This window comes from Rhinolophus sinicus, linkage group LG03 (assembly GCF_036562045.2).
Source record: "Rhinolophus sinicus isolate RSC01 linkage group LG03, ASM3656204v1, whole genome shotgun sequence".
Lineage (NCBI taxonomy): Eukaryota > Metazoa > Chordata > Mammalia > Chiroptera > Rhinolophidae > Rhinolophus > Rhinolophus sinicus.
The window spans coordinates 83,694,723-83,721,956 of record NC_133753.1 but is presented as its reverse complement, the minus strand read 5'-3'; the positions used below and the strand labels follow the sequence as shown (position 1 = coordinate 83,721,956).

The following is a 27,234-nucleotide window of genomic DNA, read 5'->3' as shown; positions in this document are numbered from 1 at the left end:
AACTTTATAACTTTTCTTATTGTTTAGGTTGTTTATCAAATCAAACTGCCTTTAATTTGTCTTCCTTTTGGATGCCATGACAGGCTAAAAATTTGAAGCAATGTACTTGCTTTAAGATACTAGTTTTAAAGTTATTATTTCAAACTTCTGATCTAACCTGAGGAGAGGGTTTGAGGATGGCATCATAGACTAGAAGAAAGGGAATAAGCCTGCTAAAGCAAGAATCATACCCAACAGGTAACCCAACACAAGTTTTCTTCTATCCTTGGTAACTGACACTCAAAGTTACTGGTTTATCAAAATCACCCTCTTAATTTGATCCCAGGGATAAACTGTTTACTGTTTATAAGGGCAAGAAATAAAACTGTTTCCTTCTCAGCTAAGACAAGGTTGGAGCTTTTTCCTAAGGAAGTTTTATTCTGAAATTAGGAAGCCTTCAGACAGTACATGAACTAAAAGATTGCTGCCTCTTTCTTCCAAAATCACCCTAGAAAAACTAGAAGAGAGAAGGTATCATGGTCCCAAGGAACCAACCAACACTTCACGAAGTCCCCGTAAGTGTCAGCTGTCTTTCAAGATGATTGGGAGAGAGGAGGACTTACTGGAGAGAGGAGCCTTGGGTAAACAGCAGACAGACACACTGCAGATGCTGAAACAATAGACAGGTTAGAGAAAAACTTGTGTATCTGGTGCCTCCCGCATGTTACCTTAAGACAATTCTTGTCTGTCTTACCAATAGAGAAACCAGCAGCAGTAACCCAAGCTAAGTGCCCTGGGGTCATGTCAAGGGAGGGCAAAATCCTCCTGGGGTAATAAAATGAGATGAGATTTGTCTTACTACGTTTGGCCTGCTGTAACAAAAATATCATAGATTGGATGGCTTATAAGCAACAGAAATTTATTTTTCATAGTTCTAGAGCCTGGACGTCTGGGATCAGGGTAATGGCATGGTTGAGTTCTAGTAAGAGTCCTCTTCGGGTTGCAGACTGCCCCTCCTCATTGTATCTTCACATGGCAGAGACAGGGGAAGTAAGCTCTTTTGTGACTCTTACAAGGGCACTAATCTCATTCATGAGGGCTTTAATGACCTCCCAACATCATCACAACGTGGGTTAGGGTTTCAACATATGAATGGAGGTGGGGGGAGGGCGACACAAACATTTAATACATAACAAGATCTAACCATCATCTACTCTTTCTCTCTTTCCAAACCTCAAACTGGTTGGCTTATACTCACAGCAGTTCCTATTACCAAATGTTCAGGAAAATGGAATTTTCTAGCCTTCTTTATATTTGGGTCACGTGACTGAGTATAGCAAAAGCAGTGCGGGCAGAAGTGATACAAGCCAATTTCAGGGCTCACCTTTAAAGGCATTCTATGAGATCCTTCAGCCTTCTCTTCCCTTCCTGCAACCTTAAAAATCATACTCGACATAGTGGCATCACAATAAAGAAGGAACCCTGATCTCTAAGCCAAACTCTGCATGGGTGAGAAATAAACCTGTATTAAGTCACAGTTTGGGGGTTATTAGTGCATTTGGCCTCGTACACAACTTAAGACTGCCACCTTCCCGCCTCCGATTCTAATCACAGGAATTCCTTGGTTCAGGAAAAACAAGTATTAACAGTGATCCTGTGATGCCTGAAACTCACTTCACTCCAAGCTCATCCCATCCCCTCATATGAAAATACGCACATATTCTCATTCTCTCCCTCTCTCTCCCCTCCACCCCTTTCGTTGGCAGGAGATCTTAGAAAATATCTGGCCATTTTAAAAAACTTCTCAAAAACAGGAAACATTTTTCTAAATAATTACTTACTTTTCAATCTTTTAACAATTCATTTAGAAGATTTCAAAGGGCTTAAAAATCATTATATTCTTTCAGACAAATACACTGGTTATACTCTATATGCACTAAGAGAAGTCACAGCTGATCCAATACTAACATCAAATGATAACGGATTTTTGATTTTATAGCAATTACTGATAGAAAAAAATAGAAATATAAATTCTGGGCACTGCCCGAATGAGCATATCCTATAGAAAATAGTCCAGAACATACTAAAAAAAAAAAAAAAAAAGGAGAAAGAAGGAAAAAAGGTCACCTCTCTCTTCATTCACCACCAAAATATAAAATATTCTTAAAATCTTAGTGGGGTCTCTTTGTCATTTCTGTGTTATGTATGTGTAATTAATATCTACACACCCTGGATTTTTTTGCAATATTATGTCATAAACATTTTTCTCCAGATCACTTCAATGGTGGTTTAATATTCCACTGGATGGCAATATCATAGTTTTCTGTTATGGACTAGAAGGGACATCTTTATGGCAGCTTTTAGAAATCCCATTAATATTAAATGTGGCAAAGTCAGAGCAATGTCAATTTTTACGTACTAACAGGCAAATAATATAGCCTTTCATTTTTCATAAAGACTACCTAAAATTAAGAACATATTTTAGAAGAAAAACTATTCCAAAAAACTTTAGTGAAGAAAATAATTCCTCTCATTTTCAAAGTACATTTACATGTAGACCAAACATGAGCTTCTGGAACCAACCAGTTAGTAATCGTGACAAAATATTTTAAATGAGATTCTAATTCTAAAATGGTTAACAAAAACACAGGCATTTAAAGATATAAACTTAGATTTTAATTTAAACTAAGATGAAAATTACCTGCAGAAAGTAAAGACAATAGAAATTAAGCCACTAAAATCCTAAACTGAGTTTTTTACAAGTGAAGAATGACAAAGAAACTCAGAGTGTTGGTGTATGAACTTCCTACGCTACAGTTCACTTACCCAAATGAATTAGAAAATCTTGCCCACTGTGCCAGCTCATGCCACTGAATAAAATGTTCTACTTTGGGATATCATAAGCTATATCACACAGCATCTGTAGCTCTCATGCTGGTAATAAGCTGTTTGATATAAATTAAGGAAATGGCTTCAATTTACATTAAATTTAAAAGATAATAAAAGTATTAAAGTACTAATTAGTTTCAAGTCACGCTGCTTAAAGAAGCCTGTCATACTTCAGAAAATACTTCATTAAAAAAAGGAATTTAAACATTAAAAAAAATGTTTAGGTTACATGTATATGGTTGAGACGATGCAAAACAGCATTCCAAGACTCGAATGCAAATACTATTAATATATATAAGAAATTACTATTCAAATCCCAACCAAGAGTAGAGTAACAACGCAAAAAGTTTTCAAATTATGTGATGAACACTTTTGTCATTGTATCTTAACATAAAATTACATGATCTTAGGTCATATTTAATAAGACAGTACTTCCTAAGATCAAAACATTATTTAAAATGAATAAATACATAAAAACCAAAGGGCACACTACAGGGGAGGAAAACTTTCTCCACCGTTAGGATCCGTTGCATGTCCTGAATATTAAACTGACAAACACAGATTATCAGAAGAAAAGCATACTAATTTATTCAATGTAAGTTTTAGTGACATGGGAGCTTTCACAAAGAAATAAACACTCCAAAGAAATGGTTAAAACTGAGCGTTTTTATACTCGGTCTGAGAAAGAGTGGAAAGTCGTGTAAAACATGATAGGACAAAAGGTACAGGAGCCAAGGGTGGGAAATTGGGGAAAACTTAGCAAGGCCTGATTGGATTCCTCTAGGTCTCCTTATCCCTCTGTCTTGGGAGATAAGGACGCTCCTTCCCTCCAGGTATATAGAAAGGGCACCTCTCACATGAGGGTCTCACAGACATGCTTCAGGAGAGAAGGGAGAGCTCAGAGGGTCCTTCTCGCAACTGCCCTTTCTCAAATTCCTTCAAGCAGAAAAAAACTGAGTATGCCAAGGTGCCATATTCTGTCACCTTATGTACGCGCTCTGAACCCCATCAACAGTAAATGAAAATATCCTACAAATTACCCTTTCCTAATTATATATTTAGGATAATAGAGTACAGTGAAAAAAGCATTCAAGCACTAATCAAAAGAAAGCAGGAGTTGCTATTAATATCAGAAAAAAACAAAACGAAAAACAAGAACTATCACCAAGACTAAAGACACACATTAAAGGGTTTAATTCACTAATAAGACATAAACAATCCTAAATATGGAAGTACTTAACAAGAGTCTCAAAATACGGGAGTTAGGATGAAAACTCATCAGACAAATCCCTAATTATAGTTGGAAACTTCACCACACCTCTCTCAGTAATCAGGAGAATAAGCACACAGAAAATCTGCAAGGATACAGAAGGCTCAGTATATCAATCAACTTGACCTAATTGTCATTTGTAGAAAACTCCACCCAACATGGCAGAATACATAATCTTTTCAAGTGCACATAGCACATTTACCAGAAAGGACCCTATTCTGGTCCATAAAATAAATCTCAACACATTTATAAGAATTGAAATTGTACAAATCATGTTATCTTACCACAACAGAGATAAACTAGAAAGCAATAATAGAAAGATATCTCAAAAATCCCCAAACACTTCTAAATAACCTATGGTTCAAAAAGGAAGAGTAAAGGGAACTTACAGAGTATTTTGAACTATATCAAAATAGAAATACAACATATCAAAATTTGTGGGCTATAGCTTAATCCATGCTTGGAGAAAAATTCATAGAGCAACACATATATTAAACAAAGGGAGAAAGGCCTCTTGTTAACACTACGCTTCCACCTTTAAAAAAATACAAAATTATGAGAAAAATGAAACCCAAAGCAAGCAGAAGGAAGTGATAGAGCGCAAAAAGCAATGAAATTGAAAATGTAAAATCAACATAGAAAAAGATCAATGATCTCAAAAGCTGGTTTTTTGAAATGAAATTGATAAGCTCTTGCCAGACCAATCAAGATAAAAACTGCCAGTATCAGGAAGACAAGGACAAGGATCCCACAGACATTAAAAAGATAAAAAGGGAACATCACAAACAACTACACACCCACAAACTTGACAAATTCCTTGGAAGACACAATCTACCAAAGTAACTCAGTAACAATAGATAACCAGAATAGTTCTGTATCTACTAAAGAAATTGAATTCATAGTTTAAAAAAACCTTCCTGCAGAGAAAACTCCAGGCCCAGAGGTTAAAGGATCTCTTGCGTTGCCTTTCTTCTGGAATCTTACTTCTTTAGGAGGCCTCTCTGAAATCTGAACCATCTCCTCTCTGGACTTGCTATATGGCTGCCCCTCCTGTGACATCATTTCACTTTTCTCCTGCGTTGGATTTACTGTTTCCTACATTCCAGGTCTTTCACTTCTTTATTTTGCTAGAGCGTAACTTCTGAGGCTTTCCAGGTCTGAAAATCTTTGTTCTACCATACTTCATTGATTGTTGAAGAGCCAAGAATTCTGGGGTTAGAAAGTACTAGCCTTCAAAACTTTGAAATTGCAAGACTATTCTAGAAGCTGATACTGCTAGTCAAGAAGACTGATGCTGCTATATTCAATTCTTTCTTCTTTTCAGTGACCCTAGTTTTGTTTTCATTCTGGAAACCATCAGGATTTTTTTTTCATCTTGGTGTGGTGAAATTTTACAAACACGTGCCTATGGGTATTTTGTTTGTTCAATATTGAGCACTTTAAGAACAGAAACAGAATTCTGTGCACCTAATTTTTAATGAAGGTTGTTTTGGTTGGAGTGATAGAATTTGGAGTAATGTTTTACTGTCATCTTTTTTATTTATTTATGTTGCTTAAAAGAGTTTATAATGAGCATATATCATTTTTATAAAAGCTATGCCATTAATAAAAGGAATGCCCCACAATGGTAATTAAAGATTTAAATGTGCAAACTGATTCTACAACTCTATTTCTATAAATCTGTTCTAGCAAAGGGTGTAAACATATATAGCCAAGAACATAAGCTACAGTGCTGTTTATACTATTAAAAAATTAGAAACAGCACAAATGTCTATCAGTTAGGGTCTGGTTAAACAAACTATGGTACATAAATATTATAAACACTATGCATACATACATTGACATAGAAATGTGTATAAATTATTATTAGATGAAAAGGGGTAATTACAAAATAATAAAGCATAATCATTATTGTATTAAGAAAATAACAATGCAAAAAAACCCAAAACCATCTGTTTTAAATATATATACACATGCAAGGAAATGAATAAAAGTCTGAAAAGATACGTTCCATGATGCAACAGTCTCTATAATAACCACTAAAAGAATGATAAAGCATATATAATTTCCAAAATAACAGAGGATAAAAATGGAGTAACACAAAATATGAATGGATGAAATGATCCAATTACCAAATGGTCCAACTGGAACACAAAGGTGTCCTGCTGGATTTGTAAAAATCCAATTCCATGCACACATTAACCAAAAGAAAGCTGACAGAGTTATGTCAAAATCAGAAAAAGGGCACAGTTTGGAGAAGACTCAGGTACCATGACAACTAAATAAAGCATGGGATCTGGATTGGGTCCTAGCGATATCTGGGTAAAGTGTATAATTTAGTGAACATTATTACAATATTAATTTCTTGGTTTAGATAATTGTACTATGATTATGCATTGTGTTAACACTAGAAGTAGGTGAAGGGTTTACAGGAACTTTCTGTACTATTTTTGCAACTTTTTGGTAAGTCTAAAATTATTTCAAAATAAAAATTAATACTGAACTTTAAAAGGCATTACTGTATTTTGCCGTGTATAATGTGTATTTTTTTGCCCAAATTTGTGAGGGAAAAATAAAGATGTGCTTTATACATGGGTAGTACTAATTCTGTATCTATATAAATGTTTTTAATTCTTTTATTTATGCTTATGAGTTAAAAGTGTAACTCTAGAAATCAATAACGATATTGGTATGCAAAATAATATTGTGGAATATGATAATCGGTTTTGTTGAACTTACAACGAACCTCCAATGATGAAGAAGAGTTCTTGGCCTTCTATGATGTGTAAATATCATAAATTTGTTACCAGTACATAATTTCTTATACCTTGTGTCTGTTCGTGTTCTGTAATTAGTTGTCACATAAAATTTCTTGTACAATATGTTAAAAAATAAATGCCAAAATTCCTTTATAATACAAAAAAACAAGTACCTAAACATAAACAAATAAAAACTTGAATTAAAAAATTAAAATGAAAGATATTTTCCCCCTGAAAGTTTGGGCCAAAAATGTGGGTGCGCTTTATACACAGGAGTGCATTATACATAGCAAAATACGGTACTAGAGATAAAAAGGAATACTTCATAATAGAAAGTTCAATTCATAGAAAGACAGACCGATTATAAAGGTGTATGCTTCTAAGAACATGATCTCAAAATAAATAAATAAATTAATTAATTAATTAACAGAACTACAAGGGAGAAATAGAATCCACAATTACAAGGGATATTTAACATACAATAAGTTGTCAGTAATTGTCAACCAAGCACACGCACACAAATCAGTAAGGAAAGAGAAAATTTTAATAGAAGAATTTGAAAACGTTATCTGATACATATGTAAAGCACTGCACCCATCAACAGCAGAATTCACATCACACACACACACTCTCATACACAGCATTAAAAAAATATATATACAAAGCAAGTACTTATCCGTCTCAATGATTATTCAACTCAGAATATTTGAATGGTAATTACGTGGGTGTTAACTTTTTATTTATTCATTAAACTGTCCATATAGATGTTATATACTTTACGGGTATTAAATTTTACGATAAAGGTTTTAAAAAGTGAACTGATCTATGTCAGTTATATATTCATTCATTTTATTCTGTTTTTCAAAACTTGTTCCACAAAACTCTCAAGATAAAGCGATGAAGATGGGACACTGGTATGCTCCAACAGAAAATAAAACAAGATTCAGGATTAAAGATTCCAGTGAAATTACCCCTGTTGTACTCCAGAAGCTTCCAAAACATATAAATCTAGGGATACTAAAGGCAATTCTCATAATACTATTTATGTGTAATCAAATCACCCTAATGCAGAACTGCAGATAAACAAAAGTAGATTACCTGGTTACATACAATCCAAACAGTATAAAATCTAAGTTAAAAACACCTTCACCACAGACAATGTCTGAATCAGAGGAGCTCATGCCAATCGCCAAAAGTAGTTGTAGGAAAATTTGGTCATCCACTTTAATGAAACTCCAAACCAAACCAGCCTTTGAAGTAGTCATCTCTTTATGTTGCCAGTTTTGAGATAAAACAAATACCTAGCAATTAAGTTATAACCAAAAAATATTTAGAATTTATAGTTAAATGGTGACTATTTTACTTTTCCAAAAGCAAAAATAACATATCCTCAAATATATTTAAGATGATAAAAACAGATTGCAGCTACAGTCCCCAAAACTTCAGGATGAACTACTTCTTTCAGTAATTTTTTTCTAAAAATTAGTAAGAGCAGTTTATTAGTTATTTATTGCTGCCTAACAAATTACCCCAAAACTTAGCAGCTTAAAACAACACACCTTTGTTATCTCACAGTTCCTGAGGAATTGGACGTTGCTTAGCTAGTTCCTCCAGTTCAGGGTCTCTAAGGTGTCAGCCAGGGCTACAGGCATCTCATGGTTTATCGGTGACAAGATTCTCCAACTTCACTCAATGGTTGTTGGCAGGATTCCGTTTCTAGGGGGTTATTGAACTGAGAAGCTCAGTTCTTCACAGGCTTCTCAATTCCTTGACAGGTGGGTCTTTAAACAAGTCAGCTCATAACATGGCAGCTGGCTTCATCAAAGTGGACAGCAAGAGGAGCGCCAGCAAAAACATCTGATCACTTTTGCCGAACGGTATTCTATCAGAAGTGAGCCTCTAGATCCAGTCTACACTCAGGGGAAAAGATTACACAAGAGTGTGAATACCAGGATTATTTTAGAAGGCTGCCTGTGAAACTGGAATAAAAATTAGGAAAACAGGATTCTAGTAACTATGTGACTACATACAATCTCTCAAGGCCTCAGTGTTTTTACAGGAAACAAACAAACAAACAAAACACAAGAGAGGGTAGCCTAAGTGACCTCCTGGCTCATTTAACGTCTAAGTTCTAAATTCTGTGCTTCTTTACTGTGTCTTTTGGAAAGGATTACCAAGGGTGAAAGATATTTGGTCAAATTGCCTCATTTTACAAAAGAGCCTAGTTCCAGGAAATGTTAACACAGACAGGTAACAAGTCACGCTTATTTTGCTCTCATGCCCAGTGCTTTGCAGTTAATGCCCTCAAACAGCCCTATCCTTTAAGTCTCAAAATCTGTTAAATTCAAAAGGAAGAGCAAATAATACCGTGTTTTCCCAAAAATAAGACCAGGTTTTATATTAATTTTTGTTCCAAAAGAAGCATTAGGGTTTATGTTCAGGGGATGTCATCCTGAAAAATCATGCTAGGTCTTATTTTCACGGTAATATGATACTCGCAACAGCAAAAACTGATTAATGTTACACATTATCTCTTTTTCTCTCATCAACCCTAAAACTCTCTGTAGGTGGCATTTGAGATGAAAGTGAGCCATCCTCCTCCGCCCATCCACAGTCCCAGGTATCTGGGCATTTTAATGAGATTATTTGCTGGAAGTAAATTATACAAGCAACAGATAATAGATCATTGCAGAGAAATAGAGTCACCTTAAACAAAGGAAATAAGATTAAACGTAACCTCAATGAAGTATCTAAAAACAGAAACTGCAACCAGAAAAGGCAAGGTTTGTCCCCAGTGGAATCCTGGAAAATAGAATCCCAGAGGTCAATAAAGGCAATATGATGCAGGCAATGTCCAGGGAAGCAGGTCCTTTGGGAAGCTAATGACAACTGAACTGACAGATTGACAGATACATCCTTATCAGACAGGATCATCAGTCAGGGTCTAGTACTATTAAACATAAATACCCTGTTTGCTCCTATGTGAGGTCAGGAGCCGAGGGTGATGGGGGACTCACATGTCAGAGAAACCCCTCAACAGCACATACCCTTTACCAGCCATAATTGTAATAACTCTGGTCCAAGAAGTACAGTCAAAATACTGCATATAACCACAATTGTTTTGTGTAATTATAAAGCAGGAATGTATTTATACTAGTCAAATTGTGTATATATAAATGCATAACTAGATCCAGAATTTCTATAGCAGTCTCAAGGATAGAAATGGGTGGTAGGGGAAGCAAGGCCCAGTGGTTTATCTTAAGTCTGTGTTTGCATAACAATCAAATATGATAGGAAAAAAACAACTCATAATCAAAGATCACACTGATAGAGATTACCACAAGCATCTCATTGGTATTAGCAATATATCTAAATTCACTAAACCACCTAAAAAAAAAGTGTTAGCTAAAAATGTTAACATAGGCTGAAACATTAGGTTGGTGCAAAGGTAACTGTGCTTTTTGCCATTAAGCTTTTAAGCCACAATTACTTTTGCACCAACCTAACAGTATTCAAAGAAAGTTTTTGATATTTTCAAAAGTATTTTGATACTTTTGATAATGAGTGAAAGGCAGGGAGCCCAAAGTAAGAGAAGATGAATTAGACATCCCCATGGGACATTTAAAGAAGAAAGGACCTCCATCCTGGCCAGGGGTGCCACAGTTAAGTTTCATGGCCCAAACCATTGGCTGTTACTTCCCATAACATGAGTATACTCAATCAGGTAGATAGAAATTTCAATCAAGTCATCCAAAGATGAAACAGCTCAAAAGACAATATCCATCTTAAAGTACTGCAAATAGTATTTTATGTATTTATACTTTTTTACTCAGTGTCCAGAACTGTCTGGACATTCATCCCTTCCCTAGCCTTTTACACAGTATCAAAGAAGGGTTGTATCGCCTTTCTTTTCTCACATCTTAACTCTTTCGTTCTGCAGCTTTAAAGGGATGAGAGAAAGTAGGAGCAATAACAGTGTAGCAAAGTCTCAAACAGGTCTCTAATTAGTCTTTGAGGTAAAACTAGTAAAAAAGCAAATAAAGTTTGTTTAGGAATTTGAAATTTAACCCCAAAACACTACAGCATACATTGCTTGATATTATTACATACTTACACTTTTCCAATATAGCCCATCTCAGTTAATGATTTCACCACCAATGGAAAGATTGAACAGTCATTTTTGAAGTCATTTTTCCACATAGCAAGGGTTAGCAAACTGTGAAACAAGAAAAGAGGGAGGGGAGGAGGGAGAGCAGGAAGGACGGCAGGCAGGCAGGCAAACAAGCAAGCCAGCAAGAAAGGAAGGAAAGAAGGAAGGAAGGGAAGAAGGGAGGGAGGTAAAAAGAAAGGAAAGAAAGAAAAAGCAGGCAGGGAAAGAAATAGAAAAAGAGAAAGCAAGAAAGAAAGAGAAGGAAAAAGAATGAAAGGAGGAGGGAAGGAAAGGAACGAAATACAACAGAGACTGTATATGGCCTGAAAATCCTAACATACAGGCAGTCCTAGCTTCACACAGTACTGCTTTAACTGAAACCCAGACTACAAAGCAAGGACTACCTATACTTCTATATTTACTATCAGGCCCTTTATGAAAAATTTGATGACCCCTGCAATAGAGGATATCCAAATGGTCAATAAATACATGAAGAGGTGCTAAATATTATTAGTCATTAGGGAAATCTGGGAAAAACCCAATGTGATATCACCATATAACCACCAAAATGGCTAAAATAAAAAAAGATAATACTAATTATTGCAAGCATTTGGAGAAGCCAGAATTCTCAAACACTGCTAAAAGGAGTGTTAACTGACAAAACTAATTCGAAAATCTTTTGGTAGTTATTCCAGAAATACATACCTGCATATCCTGTAATATAGCCATTTCATCAGTAGGTATATATGTTTCCAACATAAATGTATACGTATGTTCACCAAAGTAATTATAAAAATGTTCATAGAAGCCCTATTGTTAATAGCCAAAAAACTGATGGACTACTACTATACAGCATAAAAACAAACAAACTGGGTGGCCTGTTAGTTCAGTTGATTAGAGCATTGTGCTGGTAGCACCAAGGTTGCTGGTTTGATCCCTGTATGGGCCACTGTGAGCTGTGCCCTCTTTAAAAAACAGAAACAAAAAACTACTGCTATACAACTTGTATAAATGTCACAAACACAATACTAAGCAAAAGTGAGACACAAAAGACTATATAGTGTATGATTCCATTTATACAAAGTTAATAGGTAAATTCATAAATGAAATTAAAAATCGAGATAATGGTTACCTTTGGAAAGGAGGCACAGACTGAGGCTTCTTGAATGCAAGTAATGCTCTTTGTTGTCTAGGCACTAGATATAATTTGTGAAAATTCAATGAGCTGTACACTTATCATTCATGCACTTTTCTGTAGGTCTATTATCCTTTAACAATTAACACACTAAAAAGATATCTATAAACTCTGTTCCTCTGAGGGAAAATTGTATACTTCTCCGTTCACTTTTCTGATTTGCTATCATTTCCTCTCCCCAATGAGATACCTTAATTCCTGTTACCTAATATAGAAGTCAGCTTTGTTTTAATTAATTTTCTTGGTGTACTATTGCATAGAATACCCAAATGAATATATAACTGTCATTTTAAGTTAGTTCCACACTAGATCCCTAGAAGAAACTGAAAAGTCGACACCTTGTGACACTATGTTATTATAAAATTAGCTGAGGAAGAAAAAAAAACCAAACCTCCTTGAAATGTAGTTTTGTTTGGTCCTTTGTTTTGTCTTACCTTTGTTTACTACCACTGTGATTTAATCTGCATAAAATGTTCATAGCAGCTTTTCAAAAAGCCTGTTCTTGTGGCAAGTTTTTCTTTCTACCATCCCGCCTAATAATCTATCTTGTGTTTATCCAGTTCCTTCCATCCATAGTTTAAAGTACTTCACAAATGTTGTTGGATAGTGTCACCTTCCAATTAGAGAAATTTGGGCCCAGAGACCAAAAATATTCTAACAGTACCTTTCTACAGCACGGTGCCTAAAGGAGTATCGCATTCTTTGCGGAAACTTACAAGTGTGAGACCTGAAATACAAAACGATTAGGTGACTCTCAAGGGCACAGAGTCAATCAGGTAGAACCAGGACCTGTACCCTCTAACTCACCGCCACTTTAGGAGAAAACAAACAAAAACCTACACCCTGAATAAACCCTCAGCTACTGAACTCTTGTAATAGGAAACCGAGGAAGATGCCGGAATCATACTCAGAAAGAGGACCTGTGGACCCCACGACGCTGACCTTCCCAGGAGCCTCATCACGCCCAGCTGCAGGGGCCAACATTCCCTGGGTGCAGATTCCGCGGGGCCCCTTCACCTTCTCCAAGGGGGCTGCGGCCGGAACTTCCAGGGCTGGTCTAAGCCCACCCCTCCTACCTCGGGTCTCTCCAACCTCCCAGGCTACCCGTTTACCTGAGAGGCGCCCAACACCGCCCCAGAGCCGACTCTGCCCGCTCGCCGAGTTTCTCAGGCCCACTGCGCAGCCACCGCGTCAGCCAATCTCCGCCAGCTCGGCCCGTCCCCGAGCTCCCCCGCACGAGGAGCTGCGCGCGCCCGCAAACAACCGGGAGGGGCGTGGCGGTGGGGTGAGCCAGCCGCACGCCGCGCGTGAGGGCCCACGGGGAACGCAAGCGGGACCGGCGCCCGAGGCAGGCGGCGCGAACCGGGCATGCGCGTGTCCCGCTGGTAGGGCCGCGGGGCGGGGTCTCCGGGCGAAGGAGCGACTTTAGAAAGTCTTCCCAAGACTTACTGACTGGTCTTCCGCGGTAGCTCCAGCGCAGTGCTACGACTGTGGGGTCCCCGACGACCGGCGCGATCTGAGAGAGCAAAATATTGTGTGGACCCTCGTACGGTTAGAGAAAGAAAACCACGTGGTTAAAAACGCGTCTTGTGGCCTCAACTTGAGCGCTGCCGAGTCTCCACTGGACCTGGCAGAATTGTGGTTTCCTGTTTTGTGTGTGGTTTCAGGAGAGAAGGAGAATGAGAATGGGATGTCAGGGAGAGATGAGAGGGGAATTGCCAAGTGATGACTGAATGAGAAGTACCGAAGTTGGACTCCAACTGGGTGAGCAAAAAGCGGCACTTAGCTCCTGGCCAAGGAACGTTTCAGACCAAAAGTTGGAGGCGGTAACCCTTCTACTTAAGCATTATAAAGAGATATTATGCTTACGTTCAATATGTGGATTTTTTAAGACACAATGTTGAACCTTCCAGAATTAAACAAAAATTTAAGTTCTCAATTCGTGTACCTCCGTGTTGAAACAAGAAGGGACTGGCATAATTAATTAGCTGCTAGTAATTCAAATGTGGTTTTCATGTTCCACAGATCAGTATTGCCTTTATAAATGTCACTTTAACTCCTTCAGACACCAAATATTTCATTTTATTCATTCAGATACCAAATGTTTATTGAACACATACTATGTGCTAGATACTCTTTTGGGTATTGGGTAATTGTTTCCCAAATTAGTGGTTAAAGTTACTGAAAAACTAAGTGTGAAAAAGAGGAGTAAATAAAGACATGAAAAAATTGGATGTATTATAGTTGGAACAACACAGGTTATAAAATTCACAAACTCTATTATATTGTAATGAGTGGGCATTGCTTTGAAGAGGTTTGTTATAGAATAAGCTTTGAAATGCATTTTTTTCTTTAATTCAGCCAAGGTCTTTAATTCAGTCAAGATATTTATGGACACAAACAAAGTACCATAAAAATATATGAGAAAGTAGAGGAGTGGTATAGTTTGTCAGAGTAGATGGAAAGGGAACTCCAATCAGGAAGAATAATTTATGAAAAGGTTTAAGACCAACTCAAATTATGTATAAAAGAAAGGAGGGAAAGGTGCTTTTCTTAGCTAAGGAATAACAAGAAATAACAGGAAATGGTGACCACAACATTAAGAAAAGTCAAAACAAATAATGAATTTATAGATTAAATTTAGAGAAAGTGGTTACACTATTTTTCTTTGGGTAGAGATACATAACCCTAGTTTTTTAAAATTCATTACCTGGGTGGTGAAAGTCTCCATGTTTTCTTTCCTGTTTTTACCTTCTGCCTTTTTTATTCAATGAGTCAGTCAAACATTACACCCTTTCTCCCTAGTCCTTCTTCCAACTTACGCAAGGTAACTCTTTTTTTGTAGTCTATTTATTTATTTTTTCACTTACAGTTGACTTTCAATATTATATTAGTTTCAGGTGTACAGCATGGTGGTTAGACATTTATATAATTGACAAAGTGATCCCCTGATAAATCTAGTACCATACATAGTTATTACAATATTATCGGCTATATTCCCTATGCTGTATTTATATCCCCCAACTGTAAATCTGTACTTTTTAATCCCTTCACCTTTTCACCCAGCCCCCTAACTTACCTCCCATCTCTCAGACAACTATCAGATTGTTCTCTGTATCTATGAGTCTGTTTCTGTTTTGTTTGTTCATTTGCTTAGTTTTTTAGATTTCACATATAAGTGAAATCATGTGGTATTTGTCTTCTGAGGTAACTCTAATGCTCTTTTCCTGACCTTTCAGACCACAACAGCTAATTTTTCCCTAATTCCCTTTCACCACCACCTTCAGTCACATATACATTTCTTCATTCTCCATCCTGCTAACAGTTGCCAGTCTACAAGAAATGAAAGAGACCAATTAGAGCTTTCTTTCCTGTTCTCAAGGATGTTTAGGTGATATTGTCTATGCCCTCATCCCTCATGTAAGTTAGGTTTTTGCAGAAATATGGATAAGGATGAGAGGGAAAAAAAACCAAGCACCTCTTTCACTACAGGGAGCAAAAGAATGGCAGATGGTGAATACTCTAAAGTCCAGAAATATCATCAGCCTCCCACAATGTGCTGGGCACTTCAGTCAGTTCTGGAAATAAAATAATGAATAAAAATTATACACACAAGTAGCTGAGAATGCCATATATAGTAGTGGGGTTCTCCAGAGAAACAGAAACAAGATTTTGTTTTTTATTGTAGGGGATATCATTTTAATGTGCAATTCCCTGATGATGTAATGTTGGGCATTCTTCATATGCTTATTTGCCATGTTTGTATCTTCATCTTGATGAGGTGTATGTTCAGATCTTTCGCACATTTTTTATTGTTTGGCCCATAATTGTGTTACTTGTGTTCTTATTACTGACTTTTAAGATTTCTTTGAATATTATGGATATGTATCCTTTATTTGTTTTGTAAATATTGGCTCCCAGTCTGTGGCTCATCTTTTCATTTTCTTAATAGTGTCTTTAACAGCAGAAATTTTTAATTTTAATGAGGTCCAACTTCCCAATTTTTCTTTCATGGATTGTGCTTTTGACATATTTTTAAAATCATCACCAAACCCAAGGTCACCTAGACTTTCACTCGTGTTATATTCTAGGACATTAATCACTTTGGATTTTACATTTAGACCTATGAGCCATTTAAAGTTAATTTTTGTGAAAGGTATATAGTCTGTGCCTAGATATATTTTTAATGTAGATGTCCAGTTGTTCCAGCACACTCTGATGAAAAGACTATCCTTTCTCCGTTGAATTATCATTGCTCCTTTGTCAAAGATCACTTGGTTCTATTTGTGTGGGTCTATTTCTGTGATTTCTATTCTGTTCATTTGACCTATTTATCTTTTTTTTCCCCATCAATAGCACACTATCTTGATCATTACAGTTTTATAGTAGTCTTAAAGGTGGGCAGTGTCAATCTTCTGACTTTGTTCTTCTCTTTCAACTTTGTGTTGGTTATTCTGAGTTATTTTCCTCTCCATATAAATTTTAGAATCAGTTTATCAATAACCACAAAGAAAATCTTGCATGGGTTTTGATTGGGATTGCATTGAATCTACAGATCAAGTTGGGAAGAACTGGTACCTTGACAATATTGAGCCTTATTTTCCATATACTTTTGACCTTTGAACAACATGGGTTTGAAATGCATGGGTCTACTTACACATGGATTTTTTTCAAAAATATACAGTGGCCCTCTGTATCCCCAGGTTTTGCATTCGTAGATTCAACCAATTGTGTATAGGGAGAGTCATCCTCTAACCCCTGGGTTGTTCAAGGATCAACTGTACATGTAATATCGCTCTGTTTATTTCCATTTCCTTTGGTGTTTTCATCAGTTTTGTAGTTTTCCTCATATAGATCTTGTTCATATTTTGTTAAAATTTATACCTAAGTTTGTCTTTTTTTTTTTGGTCTAATATAAATGATATTGTATTGTTAATTTCAGATTCCAATTGTTAATTTCTGGTATGCAGGAAAACAATATTAAGTTGTCTTAACAACTTTACTATAATCACTTATAGGTTTTCTTTGTTGATTTAAAAAAAAAGTTTTGTGTAGATAATCATGTCATCTGTGAACAAAGACAGTTTTATTTCTTCCTTCTCAATCTGTTTACTTTCATGATTCATTTTCTGTTGTCATGCAGCAGCCTAACTGTCTGTCCCCTCGTGCATGTCCCTAAAGAAAGAAGAGTCTGTGAGACTGTTCCTTTCAGGAACTTTGCTTCACCTTTGTGCTTACACTTCATGTCTCTCTGTTTGGCTCCCAAAAGATGGTTGGTCAGCCAATGATGGGTAAGGTTCCTCACGGGAGGAACAACCCAAGCCAGGCGGAAGCACATGAGGACCACCAGGAGAACTCATGGGGTAGATAGAGGTGGCCACAGCCCCCCACCTACCCCTGGCTAAGGAGAGCTTCTGCCTATGTGGCTATATTCCTCCCCACAACCTGCTTGGGAAGTGAGTCAATGATGTGATAACATCAGTTCTCCTTCCATTCTTAACAATAAGTTTTAGCATAAAGGATTTGTCCCTGGGAGGCACATATCATAATTCTTAAGACATCATGGGACTTTCTCTTCCGGCTGTTTGCAGGCAAGGGTGATTGATTTGAATCAGTTTTCTGGTATGATGTATGAGACTCACAGACTGTGGAGAAAACAATACTACTTCCTTGTGTGTATATCAATAAAAACCAGAAGATGGCTTGATTCGGGGCTCTCGGTCCTTTGAGGTTGGGAGACCCTTGGCCCCCTGTTTCATAACTTTCTCGATTTCTGTTTCTTTCTTAACCTTTCGCCACCCCTTCTCGTTCTCTCACTGTCTGTGTTGCGCTGAACGCGACAATTTTCAGTTATCAAATATGTAATATTTTAAAACTGAGCTTAATCCTCTCCTGACCTCAGTGTGCATTTCTCTGCCCTCCAATATTCCCTTTCTTATGCACCTAATAACAGAACTTCAAAATACATAAAGTAAAATGTGTTATAACTATGAAGAGAAATCCACAATTAATATATTATTAACCCACGATTAATAAATTATAGTCATAGATTTCAAACTCATCTCAATAATTGATAGAACAAGCAGACAAAAAACCAATAAATATTAGGTTTGAACAACACTATCAATCTACTTACTTATTTATAGAACATTCCCCCTATCAACAGCAGAATAGACATTCAGGTATGCATGGGATATTTACCAAGGCAGACCATAATCTAGACCATAGGACAAATACAAATTCATTTAAAATGATTCGAATCAGGAGTGACAGCAGCAAGATCGCAGAATACGAAGCTCTAGACCTTCCTCTTATGTGACACAAATTTAATAATACATGGGCCAATTATCTTTTTGAGAAATCCAGAAACAAGTTAACTGGATTCTTGCACCCAAGGTGAATATGAAACCAACTGCATAAAAGCACAGGTAGGAAAATTCATAGCACTTACTTACAAGTGACCCACCCTCCCAGGATGACATGATTGGTTAGAAACCATCAACTCCCAACTTCTCCCCGGGAAGAGAAAGGAGTGGACTGTATGTCCAATGTTCTGACCTTTCAGGGTTTGCCTCAGGGACTGGTTTCTATCTTGCCTGAATCTAAGCACTGACAGGAATGGGTGGCCAGTTTGGGGACTGTTGAGAACAAAGGTAATCAGTGTGCATCAGAGTCCAAGTACCACAGACAGAAGCTAGGTGGAGGTCCAGTACCACACCTTACTACAGCATCACAGAGACCACAGCATTGCAGACAGATGCCAGAGGGAGATCCTGAGTAGAAACTGAAAAACGTCTTCAATTGTTAGGTTACATGCACAAATCTAAAAAGATAATATCCCCAGATAAGGCTTAAGAGGTCTCCAGAATCTCTAGCCAGACTGATTGGAGAAAGTCCTCCCTATACAAAACCAGACCACAAAAACTGGGACAAGTGGCTGATTTTTCAAATGTTGAAGTCCCAGCATAAGATAACAAGACACACAAAAAGATGAAAAACATGGACCCATTGAAAAAAATATCCTGATACCTACCCTAAAGAAACACATATATGAATTACCAAAGAATACAAAATAACCATTATATGAATGCTCAATGAATTAAAAGAAAATACAGATAGACAACTAACAAAATCAGGAAAACAATGTATTAATAAGTGAGAGCATTAACAAAGAGAGAGAAACATGAAGACCCAAGCAGAAATTCTGAAACTGAAGAATACAATAACTGAATTGAAAAATTCATTAGAGGAATTGAGTATCAGACTTGACCAGGCAGAAGAAAGAATCAGCAAACTTGAAGACTTTCAAAATTACCAGGAAGAGGAGCAAAAAGAAAAAAATGAATGAAGAAAGGGAGAGGGACTTATGGAACACCATCACATGGAACAATGTACACATCATGGGAGTCACAGAAGGAGAAGAAAAAGAGAGGGACAGAGAGCTTATTTGAAGAAATAATGACTAAGTTCACCAAATCTTAGGAGAGCAATGGACAAATTCAGGAGGCTCAAAGAACTCCAAGTAGAATAAATACAGAGACATACACTGAGACACATCATAATCAGACTATCAAAAGTCACAGAGAGAATCTTGAAAGCAGCAGGAGAAAGGCAAACTTGTCCTGTACAAAGGAGCTCCTATGAGATAATTAGCAAATTTCTCAGCTGAAACCTTGAAAGCTACAAGGGAGTGGAATGATATGTTCAAAGTGCTGAAAGAAGAAAACCTGTTAAGAATATTATATTCTGCAAAACTATCCTTCAATCATGAAGAAGAAATTAAAACTTTCCCAGAAAAATAAAAGCTGAAAGAGTTCATCACCACTAGACCTACCCTACAAGAAATGCTGAAGAGAACCTTCCAAGTTGAAGCAACAGGATGATAAACAACACCACAAAACCATATGAAAATACAATCCTCCCTGGTAAATGTAATAGACAAATGTATAGACAAATATACAATCCTTAGTATTGTAATGTTGGTGCACACATGACATTTAAACATGGTATGGAACTATTACAAGTAATAAATGATTTTAGTAAAGATGATGGATACAGATCAACACAGAAATCAGCTGTGTTTCAATACACTGATAATGACCTATCCAAAGAGGAAATTAAGAAAACAATCCCAGGGTTGCCAGATAAGCTCAGTTGGTTAGAGCGTGAGCTCTGAACAACAGGGTTGCCAGTTCAATTCCCACATGGGCCAGTGAGCTGCGCCCTCCACAACTAGACTGAAGACAGCGAGTTGTTGATGAACTGCCTGAGGGGTGCCGGATGGCTCAGTTGGTTAGAGCATAAGCTCTCAACAACAAGGTTGCCAGTTCAATTCCCACATGGAATGGTGGGCTGCACCCCCTGCAACTAAGATTGAAAACCAAGACTGGACTTGGAGATGAGCTGTGCCCTCCACAACTAGATTGAAGGACAACGACTTGGAGCGGATAGGCCCTGGAGAAACACATTGTTCGCCAATATTCCCCAATTAAAAAAAATAAAATCCCATTTACTATAGCATTAAAAAGGATAAAATACTTAGCAATAAACTTAACTGAGGAGGTGAAAGACTTGTACACCGAATACTATAAAACACTGCTAAAAGAAATCAAAGAAGATACAAATAAATGGAAAGTTACCTGCTTGGGAATTGGAAAACAATATTGTTAAAAATGTGCATACTACGCCAAACAATCTACAGATTCAATGCAATCCCTATCAAAACTCCAATGGCTTTTTTTGTAGAAATAGAAAAAAAATCCTAAAATTCATATGGAACCACAAGAGACCCCAAATAGCCAAAGCAATCTTCAGAAAGAAGAACAAAGTGGAGGCCTCATACTTCTTGATTTCAAAACATGCTACAAACATCAGTGATCAAGTGGTGTTTTGCGTGTCTTTTCACATAGTCTTCCCTCTGTGTATGTCTGTCTCTGTGTCCTGATATACCCTTTTTATAAGGATACAATCATATTGGATTAGAATCACCCTAATGACCTTATTTTAATTTGATTACTCTGTAAAGACCTTATTTCCAAATAAAGTCATACTCTGAAATTCTAGGACTTAGGACTTCAACAAGTCTTTTCAGGGGAACACAATACAACCCATAACAATACTTTGAGAAACATGAAAATGAAAACACAACATACCAAAAGTTGTAGAATACAGCAAAACCAGTGCTAAGAGGGAAGGTGTCTCAAATCAACAACTTAAATTTTACACCTTAAGGAACTAGATAAAGAAAAGAAACTAAACTCAAAACCAGCAGAAGGAAGGACCTAATAAAGATTACAGCCAAGGTAAATGAAAAAGGGAATAGGAACAAAAAAATAGAACCAACTAAACCAAAAGTTGGTACTTTGAAAATGTTTTAAAATTCTCAACACTTTAGCTAGATTGACTACGAAGAAAGAGAGATGTAAATAAAATCAGAAATGAAAATGGGGACATTACTACTGACTTTATAGAAATTGAAAGAGTTATAAGAGAATACTAATAATAGTTATATGCCAACAAATAATTTATATGAAATGGAAAATTTCTCGAAACACACATTAACAAAAGTTACTCTAGAAGAAATAGAAAATCTCAACAGACCTATAACAAGTAAAGAAATTGAAACAGTAATTAAAAACAAGTCCCAATAAAAACAAGTCCTGGACCAGATGGCTTCACTGGTGAATTCTACCAAATGTTTAATGTAGAGATAACAACAGTTCTACCGCAACTTTTTCAAAAAATAGAAGAGGAGTAAATACTTCCTAATACATTGTAGGAGACCAGCATTATCCTGATACCAAAGCCAGACAAAGATATCATAAGAAAACTATAGACCAGTATCCCTTGTGATGCAAAAATCCTGAACAATATACTAGCACACCAAATTAAAAAGTACACTACAAGAATTAAATACCATGAACAAGTGGAATTTACTCCAGGAATACAATGGTGGTTTGACATCAGAGACTCAATCCATGTAATATACCATATTAATATAACAAAGGAAAAATACCTACATGATCACCTCAATAGATGTAAAAAAAAAAAAAGCATTTAACAAAATCCAACATCCTTTCATGATAACACACACTCAGCAAAATAGGCATAGAATGGAGCTTCCTTAACATGATAAGAAAGCATTTATGAAAAATCCACAGGTAACATCATATTCAATGATAAAAGACAAAGCTTCCCCCCTGTGGTCAAGAACAAGAAAGAACATGGATGCCTAATTTCATCACTGCTATTCAGCATTGTACTGGAAGTCCCAGAGAGAGAGAAAAAGAGGGAGAGAGGGAGGGAAAAGGGGGGGACGAGAGAGAGAGAGAGAGAGAGAGAGAGAGAGAGAGAGAGAGAGAAGTTATGCAAGAAAGAAAGGCATCCAAATTGGAAGGGAAGAAGTAAAACTATCCCTATTAGCAAATGATATGATTCTATATAGAGAAAAATTCGAAAGAATCCACCAAAAAATTAATGCATGAATTCAGCAGAATTGCAGGTTACAGGTCAATATACAAAAATCAATTGTGTTTCTATACACCAGCAATGAATAATCCAAAAAGGAAGTTATGAAAACAATTCATTTACTACAGCATCCAAAAGAATAAAACACCCAGTAATAAATTCAACCAAAGAAGTGAAACATGTATACACTAAAAGCTACAAAGCAACATTGAAAGAAATTAAAGTCCCAATTAAATGGAAAGGCATCACATGTTAGATTAGAAGACTTAATATTGTTAAGGTGGAACATAGTGATCTACAGGTTCAATGCAATCCTTATAAAAATTCCAGTGGCCTTTCTTGCATAAATTGACAAGCTGATCCTCAAACTCATATGGAATTACAAGGAGCCCCAAATAAGTCAACATTGAAAAAAAGAAAAACAAGGCTGGAGGACTCCTGTGTTCTGATTTCAAAACTTACTACAAAGCTACATTAATTAAGATAGTGAGATAAAGTTATAAGGATAGATACATAGACTAATGGGAAGAATAGTCCAGAAAGAAACGCAAATATCTATGGACAACTGATTTTCTGCAAGGGTGCCAAGACTATTCAATTGTGAAAGAATAGTCTCTCCAATAGATTGTGGTGGTACATCTGAATAGTTATATGCAAAAGAATGAATTTGGATACCTATTTCACTCCATATACAAAAATTAACTAAAAATTGATCAGCAAACTAAATAAAGAGCTAAAAACTATAAAACTGTCATATGAAAATATAGAGGTAAATCCTTATTACATTGGATTTGGCAATGGTCTTAGTTTGACAGTAATAGCATGAAGCGACAAAAGAACCAATCGGTAAATTGGACTTCATCAAAATGAAAAACTTTCACGCATCAAATGACATTATCAAGAAAGTAAAGGCAACTCACAGAATGGGAGAAATATTTGCAAATCACATATGTGACAATAATTTAATATCTATAATATATAAAGAACTCATACAACTCAACAACAAAAAGATAAACAACCCAATTATAAAATAAGCAATGGACTTGAATAGGCGTTTCTCCAAAGAAGATATACAAATAGCCAATAGCACATGAAAAGATGGCAAACTTCATTGGTCATTGAGGAAATGCAAATCAAAGCCACAATGTGCAATTTCACAACCTCACACCAATGAGGATGGCTGTAATTTAAAAAAAAAAAAAAAAAAAATAAAAGGAAAATAAGTTTTGGAAGAAATGTGAGGAGCAGGAAGGCTTACACATTACTGTGGAATGTAAAATGGTACAGCCACTGTGGAAAACAGTTGGTAGTTCCAGTAATTCCACTCCTGTGTGTATATCGAAGAGAAATGAGAATATATATCCACATAGAAACTTGTATACACATTTATAGCAGCATTATTCATAATAGCTTAAGGGTGGAAACAATCCAAATGTTCATCAACAAATAAACACATTGCAAAACATACATGGAATATTATTTGGCCATAAAAAGGAATGAAGTACTGGTGCCTCCTACAAGTCAGATACATTTCTAAAACATGATGCTAACTGAAAGAAGTCACACCCAAAAGGTTACATATTGTATGATTCCTATTATATGAAGTATTCAGAATAGGCAAATCCATTGAGACAGAAAGCACATTAGTGGTTGCCAGGGGATGGGAGAAGTGTAAATGAGGAGTGATTACTTAAAGAAAGGGTATGAGGTGTTTTTCAGGGGTGACTGTGACTCATTCACTGAATTAATATTTATTATTTACCTACTATGTTCCAGGCAGTATTTCAGTCACTTTGGCATGGACTTGACATTCAAAAGAAGGAAAAGAATAAGAATAAATACAAAATATATCTAGGTGTTGAAAATCGTAATGAAGAGAAATAAATCAGGTTAGATAAAGGGAGAAAAGGTTGAGGAGAAATGCATCTTTAGACACGTAAAGACTGACAAAGTAATATTTGTGCAGACACCTGAGGAAAGTGAAAAAGCAAGTCATGGAAATGTATAGAACATTCCTAAGCACAGGGAAAAGTAAATGCAAAGATGGGGCCATGTGTAGAAGTGTTCAAAAGAATGCCAAGAAAATGAGTGTGGTAAGTGCAGGGTGAAAGAGGAGTGGTAGGAAATGTCTGCAGAGGTAGCCAGAAGCCAAATTATGTAGGATCTTTTGGGCTGTGGCTAGGACTTCAGATTCCATTCGAAGGATAACAGGAAGCCACTGGATGGCTTATAGTAACAGGTGAGTAACATCTGAAATATGCTTTAAAAGGATCACTCAGTACTGTAACCATAGTATTCAATTCAATTTATGGGAAATGTCCCAGACATGCTTAGATTATCAATTCTGTAATCAGGGAATGTCTGGCTTTCCCACCCAACTCCTCCCTTAAATAGCTTGGTGATTTAGGTGAGGCCCTCAATCTTATCATATTTCAATCTCCTCACCTGTCAAATAAGGAATGGATTAGTCTTTTCCAGGTCTGTCATTCTACGGTTCTAGAAAGTTAAAATAGACTTCACTACTATGTTAGCTCTTTTATTGAAACCAGTAGTTCTCAACAAAGGGCATTTTTGGCCCAGAGGAGTAATTGGCAGTAACTGGAGACATTTTTGGTTGTCACATCTGGGGAGGGGGTTGCATGGCAGCTAGTGGGTAGAGGCTAGGGATGCTGCCAGATATCCAGCATTGCACAGGACAGCCTCCCACAGCAAAGAATTATCTGGCCCAAAAACGTCAATGGTGCTTGTGGTTGAGAAACCCTGACTTAATAACCATAAAATTCAAATCATTTACACAAACTAGTGTATAATTTATGACACTGAAGTTAGTAGTTTTCTAACTTCCAATAGATAAAGTTCCGGATTCAGCTTATCAGTTCATTGTTTATCAAAGTCAAGGATACTACAAGGTATTTACTCTGAATGATTTTACGTCTTGATTCTTTTCTGTATGGGAAGAAAAGCTGAAATTAAAATTAGACCATAACAACAACAGCTAATGATTCAGAAACAGGCCTTATATTATACATACTTAGGTTCAAATAATACTTGTCAAATACTCAAGTGACTTCAGGCAAGTTACTTAACCTCTGTGCCAGAGTTTCTTCATTTGTAAGATGAAGAATATGTCACAGGGATATTGTGAATGAGATAATGGGTTACAAAGTGCTTAGCGCTGTGCCTGGTATAAGACAAGCATTAAATGAATGTTGTAATTGTTACAATTTGCTAGGTAGGCTAAATATGGCCTGAAGGTTGCAGGTCGCTCTTCACTTTTCTAGAATCTCCCTGATTTCTCCCTCTCCTATTCTCTTTTAAATTTATTTCTAATCTGCTGTGAACTAAGATATTAGATATCCACCCTACCAACTAATATCAGGACATTACATATTACATTAAATAATAATATATAAATAATAAAGAGTAATTTGATGCATTGAGTTTAGGGAAAATGAAATAGTAGGTCAAGTGAATTTTATCATTTTTTTTCCCCAGTGCTAAACCTTCCAGCATTCCAGTGTTGGCCATGGTCAAATTTGGCTACAGATAAAAAATATGTCCCGTAATCAGAGCATGGTGGGTATTTGTTGACAGTAGATTTACAGTGGCTGACTCCACACTCCAGAATGTTCTTATACCTAGGCCCTATCTCCTCAACTATTCTAGAGGTGGACTAGATTACATGTGCTATCAGGCCTTGCTTTTTTTACTCAAAGAAATCTGTTCTAGTCCAGAGAGGTTAAAAAGAGGTACCAATGTTTTTTAACAGTATATTTGGAAGGATGTCTGGGAGTCTTCTGACTGATCCATAGGGGTCTTGAGAAATTCAGGTTTTAGACCATAAACCTACATCCATTTTATCAGGATAACATATTCAGAGATTAAGGTACTCATGGAAATAATGGATAATGTCAAAAGGCCATCTTTAAATCTTGACCTGGGAGTATTATTGTATTTCCTGAAATAATCTAGGGGAGGCAAACATTTTACTTACATTGCAAGATGGTGGGTTCTCCTCCCTTAGATTATATGCTCCATGAGGGATTTTAACTGTTACATTGCCAGCACATAGTAAAGTAACTGAAACTTAGTAAGTGCTCAATGAATGAATATAGAATTTGGTTCAGTGTGTGCCTTGGGGTTTAAGAGTTCTGACAATTTTTTTTAACTTAAAAAGCTTCCCTACTTACATATGAATAAAATTAATTTTTTTTGGGGGGGGAATTTAATTATTTTAGGTTTCTGTGTAACAGAATGTAGTTTGACCTGTGGTTAATATTTAAATATGTCATCCCATTGCTATTCGAAGAGGGAATCCTGGAATCAAATCCCAGCTATACTATTAATTTGTTGTGTGCTCTTGAGAAACTCAGTTTCCTCATTAGAAAATGAGGGAAATGTTTTTTCTATGAGCTCTGAGATTCTAAGAAATAATATGACAACAGGGTTTCCAAAGCCCCTTGTTCTCTCTTTCACTCTTATCATCGTCTGCCTGTTAGAGGTGTGGTATTTTTCTAAAATTTAA

At 36.4% G+C, this 27,234-nt stretch overlaps 1 protein-coding gene across 12 annotated transcripts in view; it reads right to left on the bottom strand.

Annotated features, from left to right (window-relative positions):
- Window positions 1-27,234, bottom strand: part of MIPOL1 (mirror-image polydactyly 1) — a 251,042-nt gene that overhangs the window by 223,094 nt on the left and 714 nt on the right. For 2 of the 12 annotated variants that reach the window (XM_019749148.2, XM_019749152.2), the window contains exons 1-2: window positions 13,355-13,630; window positions 12,907-12,969 (exon numbers count right to left, since the gene is read on the bottom strand). The exons of 1 other annotated variant lie outside the window; for it this stretch is intronic. The gene's annotated coding sequence lies outside the window, so the exon portion shown is untranslated. Of the gene's footprint in view, window positions 1-8,456; window positions 8,808-9,603; window positions 10,341-12,906; window positions 12,970-13,354; window positions 13,634-13,691; window positions 13,714-27,234 lie in introns of those variants that run through there. 9 more of the 12 variants (XM_074328159.1, XM_074328161.1, XM_019749144.2 and 6 more) reach the window with 7 other exon arrangements.